The following is a 24,481-nucleotide window of genomic DNA, read 5'->3' as shown; positions in this document are numbered from 1 at the left end:
AAATTATGAGGCTTGTCGTTCACGAGGAGCACCTTGTAAAACATGCACACGCACACTACACAGAGAAATGTGGACCATCCTCAAGGCTCTCTTTGACCTCTGTGCGGGGGCTCACTTTTAGAATCCAATCACGCGGAAGTCTCCAACAAGGCCGGGAGATGTGGAATAAGGATTCTGAATTCAGGGAGCAACAGGAGTATTAAGTTCATTTAAACTGTGTCCGTACTGTATGCTGCTGGGCTTGATATTACTTGTAGGTGTGTGTGTTTGTGTGCGAGTTTGTGTAAGCTCAGTAAAATGCTAGTATACAACCCACAATAAGAACAAATTGGACAGACGATCGTGTATATATGCAAAAGACAGTTTGTAAGACAAACATTTATAGAGCGTGAGAGAAACAATCAAATATCATATTTTGTGGGCGGAGATGTTTTCTTATTACAGCCAAGAACAACCACGGCTGGCATCACACAGCAGTGGTGTGGAGATGGATGTTCAGTTCAGACTGTGACAGTTGCATTAGGATTTACATTCCAACTCTAGTGTGTCACACAGTATTCTCAAAGGAGTTGAAGAGGAGTCTTAAGCACTCTAACCTTTTAATGAGAGGGAAAAAAATCCAGAAATATAAAGTTTGTGTATTATTCATCTTACAAATTTGTTTAAATGCTTTGTTTTATTGCTCAAATAAAATTAAATACCTGTTTTCTACTTTTTTACAATGCATTAATGCGTTTTGGGTTTTGCCTCTAATTTTTTTGAGGTAATAATTTCCTCCGTAGAGTATATTTGTCTCTTCTGGTTACTCTTCAGTGCAATATCAATGAGGGGAACAAATAGAGTGGTAGAATTATAGATTTGGATGAACTGGTCATTACAGAATTGGGCTTGTTTTCCCAAATTTGACAAGGGCACCAGGAGTTCTTGCCTGCAGCATATTTGGTTGAAATGTGGAGCGAGGGAGCAGAAAATGTGTTGAATTATGCAAGTAAATACAGAGCATAATTAAAAAGTTAATCACATAAACGATATTGCATCACTGTAATCCTATCAAGTTAGCTCCCATCTCCACCAACGCAAACTAAGCTTAAGCTTCACCTTCATGTAAAAATCTATGCATTTACCTCTATTCAGTAGGGATAGGAATCAATAATAGGGTGCATTTTGTGTGAGAGGCATTCAGGCAATAGATTGGCCTACACAGAATGCGCTCTAATCACAGACAACATGCAAGCCTAATCATTAGCATCGTGTCAAGGAAGAAGGCCCACACTACTCAATAAAACAATATGCTCGTTATTTCTCACACAGTAGCCTTCTGCTTGATATACAAGTAAACGGCCCCAAGTCTCTTGGGCCCCAGTGCTTGTTTTAAGGGTAAAAAGAATTGTTTTACATTTTCTGCAGGTCAAATAAAACAAGCTTCTCATATAAATGTGGCACGTTTGTACTTTTGCCTCTTACTTTCTTGCACACTGAGAAGTCTGACAGTGAAGGAGATTAAGTTCCTTGCTCTAGTAACACGTGTTTTCATCAATAAATCACAATCTCAACTGTAACCGAGGGCCTCACTACACATGGCTGTCAAAGACACAAGCAGAGGCAACCTATGAAGCATTAAAATGGTAGATATAGCCGACCCGAGTAGTCTCTGGTGGCTGATGGAGATTTCTGTTGGAGGTTGGTGTGCGTGTATGTGTGTGTGCGCGCGTGCTGCGGGACACGGCAACGCCAAAAAGCATTGGGTGACTGCTGATCATACGACCATGGAGATAATGGTGCAAACAACCTTGACGCTAGTGGAAGAGGTCTCTCTATTTAATTAGAAACTTTAATATTTCATTCTATGCTATGCCTCATTAGAGTTCTTCCATCACAGACACAGGTCGGTGCTCACAAGCGTACACACACACACACACACACACACACACACACACACACACACACACACACACACACACACACACACACGCGCGCGCGCATAGGACGACTCTGGCCAAGAATATTTTTTTCAGTACATGTTTCATCAGATGGTGATGAGTTGTAGATGGTTTTATAAACTGCATGAATTTAAAAGCTGCTGACACAATATAGAGACACAGTGGCATGAAAAAGATTTTTCAGATCATCAAACCAATATTTATATGGAATATTTGTAATATCTCACAAAACAACCCAAGAAAATATAAAATGCAGAAAGAAAAGAAAAAAAAAACGACTGAACATGTCCCTTTGTGAAAACATCATTCTAAAATATAATTTAAACGAAATAAGTGGTTGTGCCACCAATGGCATCAATAACATTTGGGATGACTGACATTTTCGCATCACCGTGGAGGGTTTTGGCCCACTTTCTTTACTTTTAGCTCAGCCATATTGTTTTTGAGGACCTGTCCAATTAAGGTCATGTGACAGCATTCATTCGTGTTTATTTACAGATGGACTTCCTGGTTTATTTGAAGTGTTATCCTGCTGCATACAGGGAGTTTGCCAGCAGGATATTTTTGTAGTGGGTTGTTCAGAATGAGGCCCCTTGTTATTCCCTCGTCCTTGCACCTTAAATTGAATCTTAAGTGATTTTTGAAAATGGATTGGGTTTTATTCATCTTCTCCAAGTGGCGGAAACCTGTGACACATTGTTGTCCGTATCTGCCGTTTAATCGGTTAACACGATTCATCTTGTCATCCCGTGAGCGTAACAGTTGTTTTTCTTTTCCTTTTGCATTTACCTTACTAGTTTTGGCATGCTTTGTCACCTTCCTCAGATGTTCTCCGGCTGAGCGCTTAGACGTGGCCTTTTTATCATGATCATGTTGACCATGTGATGTTCCACGCCGGCTACGTACGGTGGTCATAGATATTATGTATTCATTGAGAAGCAGGAACTTGCAATCCAGTGTGTTGATTTTTATTAGAATCTCGTAGGCTAATTATACACTGAACCAAGGGTACATTTCTTAATTAAAACAATATAATATGTGAGTTCTGGTGTACCTAATGTTGTGGCCAGTGAGTTTGTGTTTATAGGGTTTGTATGCATTATTCTGTTTGTATGCAATTTATTAGCAATGGTGTGTGTGCGTGCGTGCGTGCGTGCGTGCGTGCGTGCGTGCGTGCGTGTGAGTAACATTATACGTTTGTGTGTGAGCAGGCAGAAAATATGCAGGATAATTACCAGGAAAAGGTTGGGATGCAGATGAAAGGCCTTGTATTGATTCTTGAAAGGACCTGACAGCTTGCCTGAGTGTTTTATTTCTCCCGCATTGTTTGTTTTGCATATAAAGGGTTCCATTTTCTCACAAATTCTGATTGCTGTAATGACAGCAGACCTTCTGCATGCTGAGGGGCATATCAGGCTGCGGTAACGGTTTAGAGATGTGGACAAATGGTGTGGGTAGCAGAGGGTCTCTTACTTGTCAGACCACCAACAATCAGACTGAGAAGAAGGTGAATGAAAATGATTTGAAATAAAGAAGCCACATAGTGAGGAAAGGACTACTACTTTCATACATATCGAACATGACAGGCTTATGTTGTTTAATATGTTAAACAAACACTCTGAACAGATCATCGTAAAGTATACAATATAAAAAAAGAATAAATTCACTTTCCACTTCATTCAAGGCACACATTTAGCACATTCTGTTATCATCCTCAGGAATATTGACACTTAAATAAATCATCAAAACTCATTAATTTGTGAAGGAAAAATACCTAAATATTTATATAAACATCATCACAGAGTGTATTCACAATCCACTTTGATTGGATCTGGGTTGGTTTCCATGTGAATACACAAAAACTAATCCTGGTGCGGATCAAATAACCAGACCAAGACCCACTTTTTGAGGTGGTCTCGGTCCGCGTCCAAATGTAATGTAATGCGGTTTTGCTTCAGGTGTGAACACACCACTGCCAACTGGTACCAAATACAGGATATATCCTCCTTTTTTGGGGCTGAGAAAGCCATTATAGCCATGCATCATGGGGAAAAAAACACTTCTTCACTACTGCAAATATCAATCCCCCTGATCCTCCATTTTCAGTTTAGCCACGTTGCTGCAAGCACGTTGTGGGTCAGGGCATGCAGAGCACATCATCTCCTTGCCATTTCCTTGGCGGTTGAGGCATGCATTCACCGAGGCAAAATTAAAAACAGAGCATCACAAAACCTCAGTTGAATTACCTGTTCTTGACACTCAAAATGAGTTTTCAGCTCTAATTAAAGCACACATATGCAGTGCAGGAGTGGAGCACGTCGGACTTCTTTTTTTCTCTATTTCTATATACATATGAGGAATTTCTCCTCTCTCTACAGCAGCCAAGATTTTTTCTTTTTTGACAACTGCGCCATGGTATTTATGGTTGAATTAAAAATAAAAAAAACCTGTATAGTACAGTATATGGGGAGCCTCAGAATGTTGTTTCCCAATCATAACACCAAGGTCACAGTTTATCTGTTGTAGTGAGTGGTGTGTTCAAGACTCAATTACCAGGTGTGAACAGGGGATGTCATTTTTTCACTCGGTGTTCGGCACGCCTAAATCCTTCTCACGCACATTAGAAGTACTTGAACTTGACTATAAACTGAAGACGGAGACAATGACATACATATGTATGCATTTTGGCGCTGAAAAATCAAGCTTGAAAACATGGATCCGGTTCTGGCGAGGCCACCATGAGCGCTGGAATGCATCGGCGTGTTGCATCCCGGCCCAGTGTAAACAGTCAGCGCACGTGTGTGCATTCCTCCACTTCTCCAGAGCTGCTTTCCATTTCCCCCCAGTGACCAATCCTTCCCATTCAGACCTTTGTTCCACCCGCTACCACAGATGCAATCTCCACCGCACAATTTTTATCCAAACACAACATCTGGATGCCCCCTGCCGCAGCCTGCCCATCACAGCCACTTTAGGTTTGAAAGAATGTAGTCCTGCTTTATGCCCAATTGAAAATCGCAGTTAAAACGAGCAAAAACAAACTTGCATATGGTCCCACTTTAGGATCAGATAGAAGTTTTTTTTTTCTTTGCTCGGTCTGCTCTGGCAATAAGGACACATATAGTATGAGTCTACAAAGTCTCTTTATCCTTTAGAAAAAACAAAAGGAATTAAAGATGAGGTTTGTCAATTACATTTGTTTAGTACTCAATGGTTATCTTAATTTCTAACACGCTGCTGTTATGTATTTCAGATGCCCTGATGATGAAATATGCTTGGTGAAACTAAAATGAACCCTACGTAAAAATGGCTCAAGAAAAGGCACAGTGAGTAATGTGATTTATTCAAACAAATCTCTTCACCAATTGTAAATTTTGGCTTTACGTGTGTGTTTTTTGTTTCATGTGTGTGTAAACTCTTTTTGAGCATGACAGTTTTGCACGTTGTCGATGAGGTAGGACATTCTTACTTGGTGATCGTTTCCCTTTCCATATTGAATTTACAACACTAAATATGCAATTGCAATTGATCAAAAATGGAAAGTCACACGTTCCTTGTGCAGCAGGGTCAAAGTGCAGGGTCAGTCATCGCACAATTCCCATCAGCTGACATAACACTTTTCAGAGAAGCTTCAGATTGAAGACAGAATTACTGTGGTGTTGACATTTCTTGCATTTAAGATTGATCTCTTTCGTAACCAACAGCAAGAAAGCACCAGCGGATAAAATGATTAAATCTTGCTGCAACTAAAAATGACTTAATATTGCTCGTAATTTAAAATAAACATTAAATATTTTTCTAGGTGTACACACTGATTACGTAATAAGACAAAAAAATACTAGTGTGAACATTCCTTAGCCTGTCTGAAAACTGTCTAAATGAAATCATTGAGAATTTTTCTTTCAAATTTATTTTATAGAGAGAACATGAATTATTGTTTATTAGCAAAAATGCTGATTGCTGCAATGAGGGTTAGACCCTCTAAAACACCCGCATGACCAAAAAAAGAAGAAATTCTACATCAATATTGAATTAGAGAATAATATCATGAGCTCCAAATATGACTCTGTAGTCCTGTGTCATATTGAGACAAGTTCTGTGTACTCCCCTGCAGTTTTCCTAATTGCGCTGCAGCCTGTTATAAAGTTCAATTGTTAACGTACACAAAGCCAACAGTTCCTCTATCTGAAATGTCATTTCTCATCCTACTGTCACCCCCATTTCAAACCATCACCTCCATCAATGCCATTTTGCTCTCGGCCTGAAAAGCAATTGAAACAATTTTCGCGCCGAGAATTATTGTCCTTAATTGCAATGAAGAGCACATTTTCCCCGTCATTCCTTGGGAGTGTTTTTCTCTCTGGGTGGAAATGTAGGCATTGCCGCCGAGCGTGGGCTTTCTGAAAGAGGTCATAATTACATCCTTCAGTATGCTCGCCGTCGGCAAGGATTTTATGCCTCATAATTATTAAATGGCAGATTCATTTTGTGTATGTGTGGGCATGTGTGCGTAGTTTCTCCTTTGTGTAGGTGTGTGTGTTAAATTGCATGGTGAAAAGAGAGAATTGGTTCTTCATTTGTTCGAGCGATTATTTGTTTATTCCATGCAAACTGCAGAAAACCCCACCAGAATGTCTGCTAAATATGTTCAGTTATTTCAAAGTGTCCCCTCTTTGTTATACAGGCTGACATGAACGTATACAATTTTCTTGTTTTGTAAAGCAAATTAATTTCAAGTATTTCATACAGAGACAAATTATGATTAAATTATTACTATATTCACGCTTATAATTTACATTGATAGCTTAGCACCAATCACATTGGCAACACTGTCCACTTGATGTAATTTCCATATCATAATTATATTGTCTCATTCACAGTAGAGATGATAATATCCCACTCTCGACATTCCTAATCTGTGTCCGCTGTCCTCAGGCTCCCTCTGTGGGACTGCCGCTTTTTTGCCGTTTACGCTGGAGAAAATGGTTCATAAAAAGCTGTGATGTTGGAAAAAGCCACATGTAGTTATTGCTGTTCATTCCAAATACTGTGCGATGTTGAGTCATACGTTTAATATTTCAAGATAATCAAAAAAAGGTTCAACTAGTTTTAAATTTATGATTTGGTTTTTGCGTATTTGAGTCTACTGGTTTGACAAATTAATACGCAAGAAAATAAAAATCACATGCTAATTTTGAAGGCTCTGTTAAATTATCAATGAACTTTGAGTTCATTATTTTTCATGTGCCATGACAAATAGGCCAAGCACCTGGTTTCAAATGGTGCATATTATAATATGTTTAAATATTAAACGAGAGCATTGATCATTCTGGTTCATAGTGTTTGTCATTTTCATGCATCAAGTGAAATTCAGCTTGGATCGCAGCAATCCTGATCGTGCACCGGAGCTGTGGTTTTAACATTGATAAAGTAGGGGAATGCAATTTAATAACAGTGAGCGGTATAATTTTTGGTTCTGCACTTGGATTAAATTTTAATACTTTGTGCTAGTCAACCTGATGAGTCCAGTGAATGTAAACTGGCACCAAAACATTCCAAGTCAAGTCTCAGAGCTACGTGTCTCCACAGGGGGTCGAAAGCGGAATATTGTAGAACACAAGCCACTCAAGAGAAAATAATAAAATAAATGTGAGTCCTTGGTCTCTCGGGAGAACCAAACCTCTCCTTCTTCAACATATCAAAACTTCACCTGTCGGTGTGGAAAAGGCCCTGTTTAGTTGTGTTCTATTTCTTCACAAACATGTATTTTCCAGGTGAAATGGAGGAATCAAGACTCTTCAGTTGTCATGCTGCAAAGCGACACCCGAGTTAGAAAGTGGCAGAGAAGTTGAGCCGTTAGATCTCGGTAGCATATGCTCCCCTGGGGAAAGTTCCGCAGCTCAGGGTAGTCATCCCACGCTGCTGTGGAGCTCGCTTAAAATACTGTTGTCACGTAGCGATCACAGGCTTCCGCTGATGGTACACAAATAGTCCCCTTGCGAAGCTCTTAAAAGCCCATTAGACGCCAGCACACACTTTTCTGCAAATGCCACTGCTAAGTGCTCCCAATGCCAAAGGGAAATCACGGTGACAGACCTGATACCTGATGCGGAACAATCCGTGTCTTTACCTGTGCTTCTCTTTTTCCTTCCCACAAACATGTTTGTTGACTTTTCAATTCATTTCATGCGGTAAATATCTGAGAAAGTGGTAACAAACCTCAGATCAGGCGATGACATTTTTTCATGTTTGAGAGTGTGACACAGATGTGGAGCCGATGAAAGCCGACTCCTCGGCAGCGTTTCCCTTCCTTGAAGCATCTCGCGGTGAAAGAGAGCAGGGAGGAATATGATCCTCTGCAGGTAGAGGTCAAGCATGACTACTGACTTCATGCATGAAGCAGCTGCTCAAGTCGTGCATAAGAGGAAACGACCATAAACTTGCCTTTGTTGAGCTTTTTCATGCAGATTGTGGAAGCTAAATAGTGCCATCTGGTGACTTGAGTTGAATCCAGGGGCATGCAATGTAAAAATAATAGCTTAAGGACTTATTCATAGAGTGCCACTCTGAGTGCAAATGCTGCAACATGGGGCAAATTGAATATGGATTTGTTTTAAACTATCGAGTCTCACTCTATGACTTTTTAACAGCTTGGTAGAACATCCCCTCTGCCCCTTCCTTCTCAGCACCCTTCTAACTCTGTGATGAATTCCAGCAAAGCAAATTTACTGATTCTATAAATAAATTCCACAAGGTGCCAGGTTTGGAGGAAGCAATAAGAGGTGAATATATGGCAAACTGCAGGACAACGCTTGGGGAGTAAACAGCGTCTGTACGCTTCGGTCTTGGGTGAGGCTAAATAACTCGGAGCTCTGTGATCATTCCTCTCCAAATGGTTGCTGCGGGGACTACGGCTCCTGGAAGAGGAAACGCTACCAGCCTCTAAACAAGGACAAACCTGTAGGGACCCACGTAAGAGCTCAAGCAAGTCTCTCCAATTAGACTTCATTACCTCATATTGATTTAATTAGCAATGGCATTCCATTATATGTCTATGGCTTCAGACAAAGGGGAAAAGAAATATACAAATTCTTATTTTAGGCAAGAATTGAGTCACTGATGTACATGACAACACTTGGATCTTTCACTGTAATTACAATACCATCCCGTACACGCAGGCACAAATAGAAACGTTTTGACCACAGGCCTCAAAGTCAGTCTCGGCGAGCAAGAGGTCGATGAGTTGATTTTTTTCTGTCTTTGGAAAACTAGTACAAAATAATTCAAATGATTCAAGTGCGTGCGTGCATGTGTGTGTATGCATGCCAGCGAGCGAGAGAGCGAGAGACAGAGAGAAAGACAGAGAGAGAGTGATAATAGCAGTAACATCATTTCTATATTGTACATAATTGTTGGCCATTTTTTATATGTTGGGTGGATGTCAAGATGAATTGGCCACACAAATAAACATGAAAATCCCTGGGAATGACATCACTAGGCAAAAACAATTAAATAATCATTTCACTGGGTTGTACTGTCTTGCTGTTGGGACTTTCCCACTGACCTGACTTGAACATTGACTTGGAGAAAACCACAACTGCACAAAAGGCCACTGTTGACTGGTGGATGGAAAAATGTGTGTGGTGGGAGCTTACACATACCCAGAGGGTGACAAACTGAAGTTTGTGTGGTCGTGAGAGTAGGTGTGAGAAACTAAGGACAAAAGAGAAAAACGTTACTAAATACTCTGTATGATTGGTTGCTTGGTCGAAGACATTGCAAGTCATTTTTACCAGCACTCGCACCACAGAATGGCTGCAGAATTATTGAATTATTTTAATCCAAAGGAGATGCTGCTTTAAAAAGGAGTTTTGAAAATTCAAGATATGAAACTAACCTGTTAATACTTATAATACATCTGTAATATTTTAAAGACCTATTCCACATTAGTTCTATATCTCCCTCCCAAAAAATGACATTGAAAAGAGCCACAGACTTTCCCAATTGTCACAGCCTTTTGAACGGGCTTATCTGCATTTCTGTCTCAACCCTTTGAAGGCCTGAATAAGACTGACGGAATGAATGATCAGTTCAAATCACTAACAGGGTTTAAAAGGGGTTAGCTTGACTTCACCTCGCTTCTTTTCATCCAGCCGACGCCAAAGTCTTTTGACAGCGCTGTCATCTGTTGAGTCGTCCACCCAAAAAAAGAAAAGAAAAAACGAAAGCTGCTGGCCTCCTGGATTCATTCAACCTCGAACCTCACCAACTCAACTCATCAAAAAGAGCTTTCGTTGTCCGCTATCCCTCCTAGTATTCTATTGTAGTGTGGACCGATCTTGGGTAAATCATCATCATGTATACGTATGTGAGTTTAAAGCCAACATTGGACACTCAGGGCCTTGTTTTTGTTCCGGGCAAAAGTCTAGCGTAGAGCACAGTTAACTGTGTACAATGGTGGAATTTTCTTGTAAAATCGGGCGTAACAGAGGTGTGTGCGCCATTGTGCACCAATGGAAGTAAACTTTTCCCAACCAATCATTATCACTTCTTTAAAATTGTTAAAAAGGTAACAGTGTGGGTATGACTTTTTTAATTCCTCCCCATTTCCCGCCTTCTCTCTACTTGGCACAATTTCTCCTGGAGCATGTTCCTGTCTTCTTTTTCACTGGCCTACCTTGGCATGATTGATGGATGCTCTTGGCAGACATACAAATCCAGCCTGGTACAGTGACAAAATCCGGTGCCAATAAAAAAGATAGTACAGATGGACAGGAAATGTTGCTGTTTGCTGTTTTATTTCTATTATTCGTCTTCTCACTTGTGTTTAAAAACATCCTCTTATTTGAATGCTGCCCACAAGGATGTCTGCTCATAGGCTGAGAATTGGCCATTAGGGTATACTGTATGTTCAAAGGACACATCATCAACGGCTAATTAACAATTATTAACTGTGCCGCTGTGAAAGAAGACAAATTATCATAAATTACTACCTACTTGAAATGCTCGCTCAATAGTTATAAATCATTAATTTTAACACCCTTATCGCATGCTGAGGGAAGCAATTCAACAAAAGGTCTATTAGACAAGAAGGAATTCACTGGTCTCTTTCAACACAAAACCTCACTTTCCTCTTTGCATTCCCATTGCAGAGTCATTAGCAATAATTACCCTACGTAACACATTGGCTTCATCTACACATTAAAGAATAATTAAACTGCTGCCTAATTGCATTAAGTGAAGCCGTGTGTGGTGCCCAAGCTTCTGTGTGCAATTAGTGCAGGAAGATGCATGGAAATGTTGAGAGAACAAACCAAGTAAGTTCTTTAAGAACATTCACTGGCCACATTATTACAGACTACTCATTTGAGATGTAATATACACAGAGATAAAATGTTCAGTTTTGATTGACACAACTTGTTTACTTTTTGGAGTTGCTGTGGTGTACACATAGAATGTAAACATCTGTAATCTGTGACAATCATCTCAAAGAATTAGATTTATAGTCTGATTAAAAAAAAAAAAGGTTCTGACTTGTCAGGTAGTATATACGATACAAATGGGTGAGAAAGCCAAATATTTGCATGCATATTCATGCATTCTTGATGGAAGCATAGACATAGACTGACTGTGCAGCAATGTCCGCCCATGTTGTTGACCACAATTTTGAAGTGATGAAGGACTTCCATTGCACAACCAATTCATAGCAAAGTCCAGCTCTCTCTGTCAAATCTCTGCCATTTCTCAGTTTAAAAGCCAACACACCATTAAGTGGTGAGAAGTAGAAGAAGCTGGAGTAGGAATTGAATTGGTGGGTCAAGGCATTTGCTAGAGGTAGCAGCTGTCACCCAAAACCTGCTCTACAAAGTTCCACTGTAATGAAATACAATTGCTTGACTTTGGCGATTCCACTGTAAGTTTGTTTGTTTTTTGTTCTTAAATAAAACAAAATGCGCTGTGCAATGTGTGATCTCTTCCATAATTCCAACATATGCTCTGCACGTAACCCAAGGCTCCTGATTGTGTTCTTTTTGTTTCCTGTTGCCGTCAATCTTTACCCGTCTTGCTAACAAGTCAACGCTGGGTCCAGTGAGGTGAGGTTGCAGCGGGGAAGACAGAGGTGTTTTGTTTAGAGCCGCTTCCAACTGACATCCACGTAAATGGCTAAACGTGTACTCTCATCCATATTCCAGCAAGGCCGGGCTGAGACGTTTGTCCAAAGCCGGGCTATGAAATATTAAAAGGATGCGGTGAAAGGTGGAGTACCCAGAGGCCCCGTGGGCAGTTAAACAGCTCTTTGTGTGGATGCGTCCTCACTGCACCGAATCCCCACCTGCCATCCAGCACTCAGAAAGGCCGGGATTTCAGCACGCCCTCGTTGTGTACTTCCTCCAAGGTCAGTACACTGAGCTTGAATCAAACTGTTCTCTATGATCAGCTCTTACCATCCTCAAGCACTGATGTTCACAACACAAACAAATCAATAACTCTGTAGACCGCATGAGTGGAGAGGGCACGGTGAGATGCTGAAGAGATAACAAAATAAATACATAAATAAAAGCCAGGTAACTTGGAGTAGTCTATGAAGCATAGCCTGCTGTTAGAACGCTATCAGACCAATGAGGACTCAGATATATTAGGTTTCAATTAAGCACAGTTCACCGGGGCAGTCCACAGAGGTGACGTGGCAGCGCTCGCTCCATCCCTTCCTTAATTACAGCCCCGGGGAGGAAGTAATGAGATGACTCTCCTCTTGGCTTTCCACATCTTGCCCCTTTCCGAACGAAAGCCCGACACTCACGGCCAAAGGGAGCATGTTGACACTTAGGACAGGTGCTTTGCCTATTTGGTCTGCGGACCGCAAGCATGTTTGGATGCTAGTAGTCGTGACACAGTTTGCCCCTCTAGAGCGCTCCAGGCGGAGATATAATGAATGGACTGAATGCAGGCATACACATGCACCGGAACGCCTCTGTGTTTGAAAGTATGCATATGCAGGACATACTGTTCTTTATATATGACAGGTTTGGTTCTTTATTTCATAATGCTGGATAACTAAAGAACACTGGAGACAATGAATTAGAAATACCTTCTAGTAGTGTTGGATGTTTAACTATTCACCTATTTTGTCCATCAATTCAGAAAGAAACAATTCCAGCCTGCAACTCAGAAGAAAAGACAGCAAGGTTTTGTTATGTATTCATACAATTCTGTTAAGTAAAGATATCGTTTCTGGCAAAGTGTTCCACACAAACAAAGAAATACAACCGTGAATTGAAATTGAGAAATGTGGTATGGCTTGACATTTTACTGGGGGAAAACACCACAACATTCACAAAGTCAAAAAGGCACCACCCAAGTTTTTCATTGCAATGCCAACAAATTCCCGAAGCAGATGAGGGCACAAACTTTCGTGGAGGCTACAGTGTATCTTTCACTAAGAGGGATGGCAGTGTCATCACCAGCTAAGGCGGGAAATCACAGGCAGTCGCTCTAAGATACACTTTTTTTACGGAGGCACTTTTTACTTTCTGCTGAGTGCCCCTGGAAAAATAAAATCTAAATCTTGGCTGTCACTATGTGGCTTTGGCGCACTACAACACTGTCCAGTGCAGCATGGGCACTTGAGAGGTAACGTTGCTGCTGCTACTGCATACGTCAGACAATTAAAAAAATAAAATAAAGAAATGGAAAGAGGTGTGTGTTTGTGCGGTTATTTATGCGGGTGTAGAATAATAAGGATGAGAAGGGCTCCTTGTAGCTGCACAGCTGCAGTTTCTGAAAATCAAATTCGTCGGTAATGAGGCAGACAACGGAGACTCAGGCGGACCCAGAAGATTTGAAGGGCAGACAGAAAAGGGAAGAGGAAGGAGGGGAGCTGAAAGGATGACAAAGGGGGGAGAAAATTATTGAATTAGTCAGACAGTAATAGCAAAAAGAGATGAGCATAATATGGACATGCAATGGGGGGAAGGGGATAGGGAGTAGTGGGGATTACCTAAAACAACAATCTTTCAAACAATTCAATGAAAGGCAAAGGTTTCCATTTGCATCATTTATCAGAGGGAAGGGAAATGTTCACACCTGCTTCTTCCAGCAACCAAACAGACCGTATTCAACTTTGAAACCCTAAGGTTAGGGATAACCAACCAGAAACTTTGTAATAATCCCCAACAATGCATATCAAAATAGGCTGTTGGACGTTTGTAGCCTTTGCGTACAAAAATATTTCCAAGTACGTTTGAACGTAGTTGCCAGTCAGAGGTTTTTACATCATATTTGCAGTTCCATGCTCCCGTAAAAAAGTGATTTTCTTTGCTTAAAAAAAGTAATAATAATATGTGCGTAACATCTACTCTTTCTCAAGTATGTATTCTATGTGACAGCTCAATTTCGGCAAAAATCCTAGCCCCAAACAATCTTCCATGCCCCACGGAGTCTGACTGGATTTCTTGAAGGGTGCTGGTCCAGAGTCACATTATTGCCTCCCCTGATCTGCAGTCACACAGCAGATTCCCAGGGAGTGTGTCACTGGGGGTGGCGGAAAAGGGGGGGCTCAAACGCTTCGCTCGTTACTCTAAACGCTGCCTAATTAATAATGTATCAGAGCGGACGCACTGAGGCACAGCAGGGATCGTCTGCTTGTCACAATCACTGACAAACACACTCCCTACCACACACACATACATACAGACCCACGCACACACAATTACGAAGCGCCTCATCAAACCTCATCACAACAGAAGCCCCTACGCAAAGCCTGCAAATCTGGGTGCTGAATATTTACTAGTCCTGTAGGTGCACTCCTGGAGCTGTTCATAGGAATACATTGAAAGTCACACACTGTCCTGATGTATAGAAGTGCACTGACTGACCACAGAACTTGGGCAATCATAATCAAATATGATCCAATGGAGAGTGTGAAAAAAAACAAAAAAAATCATGATTACTGCCAGAGGGAAAATTCATTTAACAATGTGTTTATTCAATAGCTGCTGTTTGCACTGGTTTAGATTCACACCGTATTTACTTAACTTGCTCATCAGAATAAAAAAGCTGTTTAAAATAATAATTCCAATATTTTGGTTACACTATTGAGCTATTATGAGAGGTTTGAATACAACCAACAACATACAATACAAACAAACAAATATTCCATCCACCACTTGAACTTGAGTACATCTTGTATAATATGAATTCTTTATTCATTATTTTATTTATTTATTTTTTAATTGAAAAGCCATGAATGATCAATTATTCCTTTACAATGCAGTAGTAGTAGTTATACTGTAGCCACCCAGTCTAATGGATAAGCTCAGAAAATGTATGTCCTCACAATATATATTTATTTTCTATACAGTATATGTTCTGGAAGTGACAAACATTCACTGTTTGCCTCTGCTCCCCCCACCGCCTTCGTCACATTTGATTTATTTGCTTCTTTGTTTGTGTTTGTCATATGGAGAGATGTAAATTTAGCCACCCCAAGGGAGGGCATCCTCACTGGTGACACACACAAAAAAAGACTGCGGAAAAAATCAGAATAACATAAGCCACAAAAAAGTGCAGGGTGGTGGGAGTAAAAAGTAAAGCAGAGATTGTAGTTAGAGAACAAGAGGGAGGTTTGAGATGTGCAGGACTCTGTAAACAGTCAGTGCGGGGGCTGGAAAATTAACGCTGCATAAATTGTGTGAAACATGTCCTATTTTCTCTCCATTCTTTCCCTCAGAAATCTCTTTTAAAAGGGTTCAGGATGCAGGGCTGTCAGATGAATGCCAGACGGGCATTTTCTAACTTTGTTTGATCCTCCTTCTTTTAAAAACACTTGCCGATGACAGAGAGGAGGCAGAAAAAGGTTGCAGTGTGTGTGCTGGCAAGTGAGGGAGAGAGGAGAGACAAGCAAACAGGAGACACATGTAGTCACACTTTCACACTTATCACACCTACATTGACACTGGCTTCATAGCAAGCACCACCTCTCACTGAGCTCAAGTCTGATAAACGTGTCAAGCCTTCAGCACATCTGATAGTAGTGTATGCGGTGACACTGAAAAGGTCAATATAATCTCGTAAAAAATGGACAGAAAATATCCAATAAGCTTCATTATGTGTAAAGTTTATTGTTGTTTTTAAAATTTAATAATTTCTTTCCAAGATAATAAGTAAACATTTTCAGTCATTTAATAAGCCCCATCAATAAAGATCAAGTCTGGCTTTCTTTTCCCCAAAATGATGTGATGCAATCGTCTCCCGTTTCTCAAAAGTGTAATCAAACACAATTTGGCATATTTAACTTGTTAATTATGTTCATCACGACACTAAGAGAACACTTTGCACACCGCTCAAAGCACCTGCACGATATTAGAACTGTGTTTACAGATTAAAGCTGCACCGGTGAACTTTCGTTCTTATTAACAGCAGCAAAAGGCCACCCCCGCATGTAAATTTATGTGTGGCGTGTCAATCCTGGCTGTTTTAAATGATTTATTCAAGTGTTCCAGCTGTTCCATTTACACATTATTGATATGGAACCTCTGCCAAAGTCGCTGGTTAATTGTGTAACATTGCTGTGACATTGTGTTAGATCTCGGGTAGTTGTAATATTTGCGCCACAAAACGGAGGTGTGAAATTGGAGCTAATTCAATGTTTGAATGTCTCATACAGGGTGCTTGATGTTTTGTCTTGGATGAAATGATATGATTTCAAATGAATTATTTACCATTAAGACCGTCATTAGTGTTCACTGAGTTTGGGTTAGGATATTTACAGACCAGAGTGAGCAGCACCTGTCTACTTCTGGCAGGTGTTCACCATTGTTTGAAAAGAGGTATTGAAATAATAGTGAGGGATGGTCAATATAAGTCACCGAGGAGTTGTCCATCTGCTCTTGTGTATCAAAGTTATCTAAAGCTCCCCTTCCCAAAACAGCAACCCGAACTTCCATTCTCCTGCTAACAATATCGTCCTCACCCTTTGTGTCAAACAACATCTGCCTGCAGTTTCTTCAGCAGCTAATGAATTCCAAACAGAATAAGAAGGGAGGGGGAAAGCAGGGCATCCTCTCCTTGGTCTGCTTCTTTCTCTCTCCAACACAAACAACACCCATTTCCATTTACAATTTCAATTGTTAATTTGCATGAGAAAAATTAGTTGGGTGACATGCGTGGTGTTTTTTTCCCCCCCACGCTTTTATTTTCTGCTTAATTTTCCCACTAATTATAAGCAGCAATGGTGCATTATTTACATAAATAATTGTTGTTCCGTCTGTTCCCTCATATTTTCCTCCATTCTTTGTGTGTCAGAGTTGTTTTGGCATTTGTCGTCCGCAGGGGTAATACTCCTCGGAGAACATTTTCTGATCTCTCATGACTGAAATATCTTGGATCTTGAATGTTTTTTTCCGCCCGGTGTTTGTTATGGTGTTTTGCTGTCCTTTGTTCAATAAATAGATTCATCCTACATTTTTACTTCCCCTCGAAACTTCTAACTCTCATAAATAAATATGTCAACTGTCAACACCCTTTTACTATTTTTACTTCAAGACTGAACAAGTTTACAGGGAAGGTTGTGGTACAAAGCATCAAAAGTAGGCCTTGGATGTAAGCTCCACAAGTCAAAATGTTGTGTTTATTGTCACTCTTTTATTCTGTCTCGGTTGTCTTCATATGGCTGTATTCAAGGTTAGAGAGCTTGTTTATCACAGGTTGTTCAACTGACCCCCAGAACTGAATATTCAAATAGACTGTGTGTTTCATACACTAGAATTGGTGGGGTTTTTTGTGTTGTGAACTTGGAAAATGTTGTATGCTAAAGCTACAAGCGAGAGTACATGCAGTTTAACAATCAACCCACCCGAGAAATGTGGCTATAGTTAAGCCATGATAAAAGTAGCAAAACTACATAATGCTAATTTAATTGGGTGTGAAAAAAGAATATATTTTAAAATGTTGTAATCAATCATCCATCCGTATTCAAACCTCTTGTCCTCAATAAAAGTATAAATTAATTCATAAAATTCTTACAATTTTTGGATAATCATGCTTCTTACCGTCACTGCAATGTCAATGTATTGGATTCATCCAGTACCAAGATTGTCGTCATTACCTTAGCTTAACTCAACAACGTGTATAAAAAAATGTGCGTGTTACATTTGGAGATGTGGTAATCGCGCTCCTTTATTAATTAATTAATTAAGTTGTCAAACTGGGTGACAGTAGGGCACCTGCACATGTTACAGTCCAGATTTAGCTTCAATCTTGACAGAATATACGCATTTCTGTTCAGTAGCAATAGTATGGAATCTCATTATACACACCACAGCTAAAGATGTTGCAGACAAATCATTTCGTTGCGGGGACAAAATGAGTAAGATCAGTCATATTTTAGTCTGCCTCATTATACAGCCTTAGACTAATTCCTCATACCTAAATAGCTGCTTGACTTAGATGTCAAGGCCCTGTTTGGTTTTGGACCTAGACCTGGAGGTCACTATAAACGAGAGGACTGGGCTAGACAGTATGTAGGTTTCTGTCTTCTAATTGAGCCGGGGAAAAGTGTGCATGAAGTGAGGGGCAGAGGGCGATCTTCAGAGGCCAATTAATTTGGAATACAAAGTAGTGGTGCAATCTGCTCAGGTTTCTGTCCCGGTGCGTGACAAGCTCACACGGAAATGGAATAAATTAAAACAAACTATCCTACCTATGACTTTTTTTTCCTCAACAAACTGTCCCAGCTACTGTTATTGTACTATGACTGTAAATCTTACATGAAATGTTTTCATTAGAAAAAAAAAAAGCAGTCTACCGGTACTCTGAGGGTTCCACCACTATTTCATAAAATAGTGAATTGTTGTGATACCTGAAACCAATAAGGGTGTTTATGCAGAGACAGGAGTGCAGTTGTAAGTAGTGGGTAGCCACGCAGTCAGCCAAATGACTTCTTTGATAAAACTGCAGCAGTGCATACAAGAGAGACACAGAAATGCTTTTATCTGTGCCGGAACACCATATGGTTCATCCCACAGCGCCAGTTCTGTGAAAATAAATACTTTCTGTGGTAATAGTTAAAAATGTGCGAAGGTATCACTACACGATGGTTGCTATAAATTTGTGGGGGATCTGATTTTTTTATGCAATACTGGAAAATACTAATGTTTTTTAAAATCTCTTTTTAATGTAAAATATAATTATTTACAGGTGATCACTTTCTTTCTCATACATTTAAAACGGTTTGTATGGTTTGGTAGTAGATTTAGGTCTCAAGAATTATACATATGCACTAAACAGCGTGATATATTGATTACATTTTACCAACATTTTTATCATTTAAGTGCCTTTATAATACAATTGGGGTGGTCAGTTATAGTAATGTACAACAGATGCATATATTAAATTGAAGCAAATTATTATTATTTATTATTTATGTTCTGTTAAGTGCTTTGTCATGGCAACAGCTGTTGTGAAAGCACCTTGTAAAGATGCATTGCATTATAAATTGTGCGGGTTTTTTTTTTTTTTTAAATCTTTGGTTATTCTTTGTTTTTCAATAGGATAAGTCATTGGATTTTATATATATGAAGATTTTCATAACAGAAATACTCCTAAAACAAAAAAACACCAACTCATTGTTATTTTCCATATATTAATCTTCCTGTGATATTTTTGGTCCAGCCGATTTGACATCTGTTTGTGGCCCCTGAACAACATGAGTTTGATGCCCCCCTTTTAAATATAATAGTTTAAATAAAGAGCTATACAAAAAATGAAAGCTCATTTTGATGGATTAACTTGAATGTATAAGAAATTATGGTAAATGCGTGCCAGGGTAAAGGCAAAGAGATAAGTGTTGCTCACAAAGAGCACAAGCCTAATTGTGGAGGAGCGAGGATTGCAGGATTGAGCACCTCTGTGAGATGGTTAATTTATAAGATCAGCAGCGAGGTAACGCGACAGGTCGAGTAATGGTCAGGAATTGTTTGAAGGGATTCTTTTGTCTGTTGGGCCAGACTTGCATTGATGGCGCTCTTTTATCTTCTTTTTCTCACTTTTTGGTTTTGTTTCACCCTTCACCTCAGCGTACAATGTTGCATGGAAAAAATAATCCATTTTGACTAAGCTATGAATTAAATATTTTCCATGATTTAATCAGTACCATCTCTGGAATGGGTCATCCCCTCTGTCCCACATTGTCTTTTACAATAAAAAAACAAGGCTAGGATGTGACATTTTAGATTAATGTTTCTTTTTGAACACATTTTTTCTTTCACCCTAGATTTTTATTCACAGCAAATAAGACAACAGATAGTCTGCCTCATTGTCTTTCCTCAAGCTCTGGTGCTTGAAGTCCACCTATCTCACCAAGTCACACTCTGTCTCACTCCACCAACCCCTCCCTTTCCTCTTCCACCTATCTAAAGCTGTGGCTCATTGCTAATGCAGGGCGCATAGCCGCAGCCATAGAGAAACACCCAGCAGACAAGAAAAATGACGTCCGGCGCAATCTCATTTTCAGAGGGGCTGCAAGTCAGGCAGGAAATGGCTATTATTCCATCGACACTGTCGGTATTAAGTTATTTCCTTCTCTAAATACGCGAATGTTCATGAATATCTATTGAGTTCCAGGTGCAAGCGCGGGAGTTTTTGTCACCACACACTTGGGTGATTGCAACCCTATATTCTGCACCCTCACTTCTGAGATTGAAGTAAAAGACAATGGTAGTGGAAATTGGTTAATAAATCCAGTGGAGGTGCCTGTTTGAGTAATACTGCCAGTTCATGCATGGTTTTGAAGAAACACAATAGCCCTTGGGTCGCTTTTTTTCCCCCCCAGATGCTTTTCGAGGTAAATAGCTGAAGTCTTGGTTTGCAGTATGGCAAGAGTCATGTTAGTTAACTGAAGAGCAAGACCAGCACAAGACTAGATAGTATATATTTACAAGCACGGTTAAATGAAGTTGAGCTGTAACAGGACATACATTTTTATTTATTTATCAGCCAAATTGCATTGAAATCACTTACCGTTCAAAAGTTTGGGGTCACCCAGAAAATTTAGTGTACATAGTCTATGAAAACAAATGTAATTGCACAAGAGTTTTCAAGGGTTTTCAAGGGTTTTCTAATCATCCATTAGCCTTCTAACACAATTAGCAAACACAATGGACCATTAGAACACTGGAGGGATGCTTGCTGGAAATAGGCCTTTATACGTACACCTATTGCATTAAAAAGCGGACGTTTGGCGCTAGAATAATCATTTACCACATTAACAATGGACATTTGCACCGCTACGCTCCTTCCTAGCCGCCAGTACCGTATTCTGGCTGGGATTAAGTTTTTAAGACCAGTGGCAATCAGACTGGCCAAAGCTAACTCTTATGCTCATACACGACCGCCTTATTTTTTCGTACACTCTGACATGTGCAGACATATGAAGGCTGTATCAAATTGTTGTCCACAAATTTCACTAGTCCACCTAGCATTATAGTAAGCAGTATACTTCATTATACTCATGAAAGGTAGAGCTGGACTACCTGCTGTCTGTTGCTTGGTCGACATTTCTGTGATGGAAGTGCATACCTGATCAGCATTTATCTGAAATGAACCTTACTGCGGCAAACTAAATCGAACTGCAGTGCCAAAGACGGGCTATCCATCCCACACGTCTTTTTTCACTGAACTTTGACGAGTAGCACAATTATTTGGTCTAGTGGACTGAATACTTGCACAAATCATGATACCAAATGGCCAGGCTCTTGGGCATGGTAGCCAGATCACATATGCAACCTAGAGGCAGCGTACTCTGTCACACTTCCCCATAACTGACAAAGAGATGTAGATTCACAGCATAGATGGGGCACTTATGACACAACTAGAGTCAATTTGCATTTGTCCAAGATGTGCTTTTCTCCTTTCGCCACTGGCTTTACACATTGTTCAGCATGTCTCTCCATCTAGCTTCCATTCAAGATTGAGGTGATCACAGTGGAGGGAGGCAGATGAATAGTTAGACGGGGGGAAAAAGACAAAACACCAGTGGAAATGGAGAAAGCTGTGGAGCTCTGCTTAGATGTGTCCAGTCAGAGGCAGTTCATTGCAAAATGGAGGCGGGCGCAGAATTGATTGAAGGTGGTAGACCATAAATGAAGGTATTGATTTTGGGGTCAGAGTCACAGGATGAGGCCCTGAAATAAATTGAAATAAACATATCAATACATCAGGTCTATTACACCCCAAGCACACACATACACTTTCACAGATATATTATGAACATTGTTTAGCCTTAGAGATGCTTGATTAATGCACGTGTAATGGCTTTTATAGGTAACTGGGTGAAATAAGTCAACTAGGTAGTGATTTCTGAGCGTATTTCCGAGAGCACACGCATTTCAGTTCTGGTGATTGGAGAAGCTTAAAATGGAGAAATTACTTTTGTTCTTGGCAATATCTGTTGTAAAAATTTGAATTCTATTCACTGAGCTTTTTCCGTCATTACTGTCAGTGTTTCAAATACAGCAAAAATTGTGCTAGAATAGGTTTTCAAAAACAAATATAAAATAAAGAATTGCATAAATGGCAGCCATGAGTGCTACCAGACAGAATTTGAAAACCCATCTCATCTGCATAGTAAAAGAATAAGAAGAGCGCTATAAAGAGAGCACTCAAAAAAGGTTAAAGCACTTCATATTTATGGGTCAGAGGAAGACCATTTAGCAGGAAGAAATGAAATGACTTGGCTGGGAGAGCAACAGAATCTAAGTATAAAGACACAGCAGCCAATTAAGAGAAAGGTCAAGCCGTAAAAGAGGAAGAGGTACAGGAGAAGCTCAACGCGCATAGCAATGGCATCTCCTTTTTAAACTGTCTGTCTCGCCACAGCTTATATGCTGCTGCTTGCGAAACGTATTGATGTCTTTTATATGATGATTTGTTTTACGAACCACCGTGCAAAGACACTTGACATGGATTAAATGTGTCAAGCTGCAGGGGAGATACGTAGCAGTACATTCAGGCTTTGCTGTATATTGAGATACTGTACAGATTTGTGATGTCAAAGACTCAACATGCTGTACACAGGAAAGGATCTGCTGAAGTTAAATAGACACGCTGGAAAAAACAAAAACAACTGTTGTTGTCATCATGTTTGTTTTATAACTCACTCTCCTAAGGTGCTTGTTTACAAGAGCACTATGTGAGTCACGTTACTTGAAATTCTAAAACCACAAATCAACCAACCAAGAGTACAGCATAAGGCTGTTGCATCCTTCAGGTATGCATCTCCAACCATTAGCCTAGCATATAGTCTTTTCAGTCATATTTGCTTTTTTTTTTAGTTTGATCAGGGATCATTTGACAATGTGCCTGTGATATAGATTGAATAAAATGTGAATTAATTGTTATAATTTCAAAGCTATTGGGAGAAATTCATTTCCTCAGCATACGTCTGTTGCACAGATCCTATTGAGAAATTAATATTCACCGAGTGGGAATCAGAAAATGATGGACTCCTAAATTATGGCAAATTTCATATATTTGAATTTTTTAATCTTTTTGTCTTGCATTTTCAATTATAAATATTGACACACTTCCTCATGTTATTGAATGGGAGGATATGATCAAACTCATGTCTGGTTAAATGCCACTTCGAGTTAAATCAGAACTCAGAGATGTAAATGACCCCTCAGTAACAGCAGTGACATTAAAACTGTCAGAATTCCCGGACACAGTACCATCGCATGATCATCATTTAATGAATATTGTCCATGCTTTGCCACCAGTGTTGACAGGTGGGAATGGGGGGATTTTGGAATCCAACTTGGCCAAACAGGTGGGCGAACAGACCACCCCAGGGAGTGTCTGCACTCCCAAGGATGTCCCTTGAAGCCCTATAGATTACATTTACTGAAGTAATGAGACAGAACAAAAGCTGTCTATATCATGCTGACCCAATATGCTGTATTCGGTTTGAACTGATTTCCATGTCCAGAGGCCAAAAACTGTTTGTTTGTTTTCTTTAGTGATACTATAAGTGCTTATATGACACTTGAGTTCCCCCAACAAAAATAACTTTAAATCTTCAATAACATAATGGAAACCCATCCATAGACCAAAATGTTTCTGGACTCCATAGGGGCCCCAAAAATGAAGGACAGGGAGCCCAACACACTGTGAACAAAAACATGGACAAGAAACAAAACATAGTTAAGCAGGTTGTACACTAATCCCTCGCTACATCGCGATTCGTTTATCATGGTTTCATGACATCACGGTTTTTTCAAATTAAAAAAAAAAACAAATTCAAAATAAAACTTCTAAATTGAAGGCAGGGAGTGCCCAGACAATTGCAGTGCGTACACTTGTATCTTTTTATAAAAAAAATTGTTAAAATGATGTGTATGTTTTGCAAGTGGTCATTATCCAGCAAATGTTTTCAGCAATATATAGTTTAAAAAGATTATAGGTAAGCTGCACTTGACCATACACCTCTCTACCTTCTCCAGAGCATCTGGCTGTGCACTTGGGCATGACAAGAGGAATGACAAGTG

At 39.9% G+C, this 24,481-nt stretch overlaps 1 long non-coding RNA gene across 2 annotated transcripts in view; it reads left to right on the top strand.

Annotated features, from left to right (window-relative positions):
- Positions 1-24,481, top strand: part of LOC119127447 — a 188,334-nt gene that overhangs the window by 157,631 nt on the left and 6,222 nt on the right. For both annotated transcript variants that reach the window (XR_005098824.1, XR_005098825.1), the window contains one exon: positions 5,194-5,266. This is a non-coding gene — a long non-coding RNA (uncharacterized LOC119127447). The remainder of the gene's footprint in view (positions 1-5,193; positions 5,267-24,481) is intronic.

This window comes from Syngnathus acus, chromosome 9, assembly GCF_901709675.1.
Source record: "Syngnathus acus chromosome 9, fSynAcu1.2, whole genome shotgun sequence".
Taxonomy (NCBI): Eukaryota; Metazoa; Chordata; class Actinopteri; order Syngnathiformes; family Syngnathidae; genus Syngnathus; species Syngnathus acus.
This window is presented reverse-complemented; position numbering and strand designations above follow the sequence as displayed.